The sequence below is a fragment of the Anser brachyrhynchus genome (genome assembly GCF_964034855.1).
Source record: "Anser brachyrhynchus genome assembly, chromosome: 2".
Taxonomy (NCBI): Eukaryota; Metazoa; Chordata; class Aves; order Anseriformes; family Anatidae; genus Anser; species Anser brachyrhynchus.
In genome coordinates, this window is record NC_137695.1 from 148,874,437 (window position 1) to 148,878,486 (window position 4,050).

General features: G+C 40.0%; 1 protein-coding gene across 1 annotated transcript in view; it reads left to right on the forward strand.

Annotated features, from left to right (window-relative positions):
* Window positions 1-248: 248 nt before the first annotated feature.
* The window catches only part of LOC308189087 (uncharacterized protein), a 36,976-nt gene continuing 33,174 nt past the window's right edge, over window positions 249-4,050 (forward strand). The window contains exon 1 of the transcript XR_013946003.1: window positions 249-1,056. The gene's annotated coding sequence lies outside the window, so the exon portion shown is untranslated. The remainder of the gene's footprint in view (window positions 1,057-4,050) is intronic.

The window sequence follows — 4,050 nt, forward strand, 5'->3', positions numbered from 1 at the left end:
CTCATGAAACCTTGCTGAGTAGCAGACCAGTTCATGATAGCACAGCTTCTCACAGATCCCCAGAGGGGTAGAACTGCTGTTCTGTGACATTGTTTCTCCATGTTTTAAAAACCAATTATGTTCTGTCAAGACACAAAAGGCTTGCTGAAAGCCTTTGAATACATAAAAGTTATTGCAAAGGAGCGGGAAATCAACTGTGCTCTATATCTGGTATGGCCAGTAGGGAAAGAAAAAAAAAATGTGGAAAATTAAGGCTAAAGATTAAATTAGTTGATAAGTGGCTGATGTATTAATAGTTGAATACACTGGGATAAACTGCCCAGGGAGACTCTAGACTCTCTACAACTGAAGTCTTTCATCACAGCACTGCCCAACACTAGCCAGAAATGTTGCAGATTGAGCTGATCCTGCCATTAGGGAAGAGGAGACTAGGCAAGCTCTCGCGGTACCTTACAGCTCTGTCCATTTTGTTAGACAGTTTCTAACAACAACAGCAACAACAAAATCAACTACCCACCCACTGCTGAGTCTTTCTTTCAAATAGTCTCCTTCCCTTTTCTATGGATGAGGCTCTTGTCTGTTTTTTGCAATTTCTGTGGTTCTGAGAACAGATATAATTCAGTGAAATAAAGAAATTTTTTGCATTTCACAAGGATCCAGTATTTATTTGCTTCTGACATTTGTCTAGAGTCCAAAGGCCCATTAGTGCTAAATCAAACACACTCATTTAATAACTAACAGCAGTACATCCTGCCAAATAATGTTCTCTAACTTTTTTTTTTCCTTCTGTTGGAAGCAGGGCACCCAAAAAAGCAAAATGAATTAGAGGCTCTTGCTACCCCTATCAGAGGGAGAGAGATTATTTGAAAGAAGGAATATGCCTATCTGCAGAGGGAAGATAACCTTTGACGGATATCCTGAGCATTTGCCTACCCCAGGAGAGAGCTTTCCCAAGCTTTGCATTTGTGCTAACGCCACGCAAATCTTCCAGCATTCGCCCCCATCTCAGACTGCAGAACTGAAGGCAAAGCAGCCAGCACCAGACTTCTTTCCATGGTGAGTTAATTGAGGAGGAAAAGGCTCATTAGAGTTCACTTTCTGAACTCACATTCGTGAGAAGAGCGTTTCCAAGTGACTCCTTGCAAGCAGCCAGGCTCTGACAGCAATTACAGTATGAATTTTGACTGAGTAAATATAAGGAATATTTTTGATGGTCCACAAAATTGGAACACCAAGATAAAACACACCAGCAGAGAGGACTGAAGGGAAACAGATGTAGTAACCAAGAGGTAGTCTGCAGCGGTTTCCCTGGTACATGGTAAATGTGTACATGCACACACACACATGTACACATATATATATAGATAATATATAAATGTATTTGGGCATATATACATGTACATGCAACCATTTATACAAATATACATACAAATATATACATCTACCTATGCATACATGCATATTTACACATATTTTATACATGTGTAAATATATACACATATATACTGACTGTGTGTATGTATTATATATATACACACATATAGTTCATGATTCTGTTTTCAATTAATGCTTCATCCAGAAAATAATTACTTTACATTCCATGATACAGATTTTTTTTTTTATTCATATATGCAGACAGATAAAGCAGGGTGTTCTGTCCTTCACCTTAGGCATCCATAAACACGTAGACCTAATTCTAGACATTATTCACTGTACTCATGAGTTGCAGAGTCAAAAATGATTGATGATGGCACCATCATAGGGTCTTATATACACAGTCTCACTCTCTTTTCCACACATTATCAAAGTGAAAGAGATATGGCTGTAAGTTGTGTAGGGACCTATCAGAGCAAGCGGGATGAATTTACAGCCTTCAGCCCTCTGGAGATTCTTGGCTGAGGTGGAGCCCATAGGAAGCTCTGGGCTTGTTTCCATGAATCACAGCAACCAAAAATTGCTTCAGTTTGACCATGATCCAGCTGAGTCTCAGCTGCAGCTCTGAAACTGTTGCGGGGAAAAAGTGAAGTTCCTCGAACCCTGTGTCTGCCTGGACGCATCAGCCAGCCTAGGGCATTAGGAGCAATTTTATGGAATTTGTAACCTTCCACCACAGACCTTAACTCTGCTGTGATTGTTACTGTTTTAGCCCTATGTTTTTATATACCGTAATCACAAGAAGAGAGCCCTGAAAGAGAGTTGTACATACACCATAAAGTCTGGGACTCAGGAAAGCATATTTTGTCATCTGGATGTAAGCTTTCAGTTGTTAGTACTTATGCAGTCAGTTTTAAAGTACAGACCATTAATGCTAATTTGCGTTCTGAATGCTTACAAGTGAATACATTCATTTAGGAGGCACTAGCACAATTCATGAAAAGTTTATAATATATTTTACATACTGTGTATTTTCAATAATACGAAATTAATGCAAAATATAAAAATTACAAAACTATTCCCATAAGTTGCACTCTAGCATTCCTGGAGTGTATTCATAATGCACTATCCAGATGTGTGCTGCAATGACGTCATAGGCGAGTTGTGACTTTAATAAGGGATATACATTACTGAGGGAGGTTTGTAACAAGCAAAGAAAAGAAACTCAAAATTCAAGAGAAACAAGCTTTTCTGAAGTTAGGTGCACTACAAGACCTAATATCACAGTAGAAATATTCTCTGCAGTAAACATAACTTTGACCAGTGCCAGTTGCTGAACCGATGCTGTCAATGCCAGGCCAGGATGAAAGGGAGCTCTTTGACTTTGTAGAAATTGAAAACAGTCTGGTTGTATCCAACCCACTAATTTTTTGTCTGTTCCCATGGTTACAAGAAGATAACATACACCCACTCTATCAGCTCATTTTTGGCAGAAGGGAATATCTTAACAGCATTCCCCCTCTGTTCCCCTCCACAGAGGAGGAATTAGGAAGTAAAATCCAGACACTACAAGGGGCCCCGTCTCCCTTCACACAGAACTACACCAAGAGGTAGGGTCTGCTTTCAGAGTGCATTTGTCTCAAACATGGTTGTGTTTCATGAAGAGACAGTGTGTGTACTGAAACTTGCAACCAAGGATTAGGAGATAGTCATTTGGTGTATCAGCCAAAGTGCTTGAAGACGTCAACGCTCTGCCGGTTGTACGTAGGAGGAGATTTGGGAGCTACTGGTTCAAAAGAGAAGAGGAAGGGTAATGAGGCTAATGCTCAAGTAAACAAGGGAGCTGCTTTTGCTTACTGTTTGCATGAGAACCCAAATGAGGTTGCTATGCAACCCTACCTACTGCAAGAGGCCGCGCTTTGAAATCCTTACCTCACTATGATCAGGCTGAGGACGTAGCCCCCACCCTTATCTCCCCACTTTCCCTATTTGTCAATATTGACATTCTCTCCAGGGAGCTTGGCTGTATTCAGAAGAGACAAACTAGCCTTTGTACATACGGAAGCAAATGCCTATGCCAGCGTACAAGAACAGCCCCTCCAAATCCCCTGTTCTGTCTGCCTAAGCAGAAGAACTCACATTACCCCATATGCTGTCCTCACTCTGTGGAGATTCACAAGAAATACAACACTGCGCCATCCAACCACATTTTCCTGGCATTGTTGGAAAGATCTTAAAAAAAAAAAAAAACATACAAAAGCCTTTGTTCTGTACAAACAAACATCTGCAAAAATGCAGATGTAAATGTGTACTTTTTCATTCACTCTTCAGTATAAAAAGGTCTTGGAACAACCCAAAATTGATCAAGAAAGAATAGGGTGTTTTGTGTGAAAAAAAAAAAAAAAACGGAAGGAAAGGAAAGGAAAGGAAAGGAAAGGAAAGGAAAGGAAAGGAAAGGAAAGAAAGGAAGAAAGAAAGGAAAGGAAAGGAAAGGAAGGAAAGGAAAGGAAAGGAAAGGAAAGAGAAAGGAAAAGGAAAGGAAAGGAAAGGAAAGGAAGGAAAGAAGAAAGGAAAGGAAAGGAAAGGAAAGGAAAGGAAAGGAAAGGAAAGGAAAGGAAAGGAAAGGAAAGGAAAGGAAAGGAAAGAAGGAAAGGAAAGGAAAGAAGGAAAGGAAAG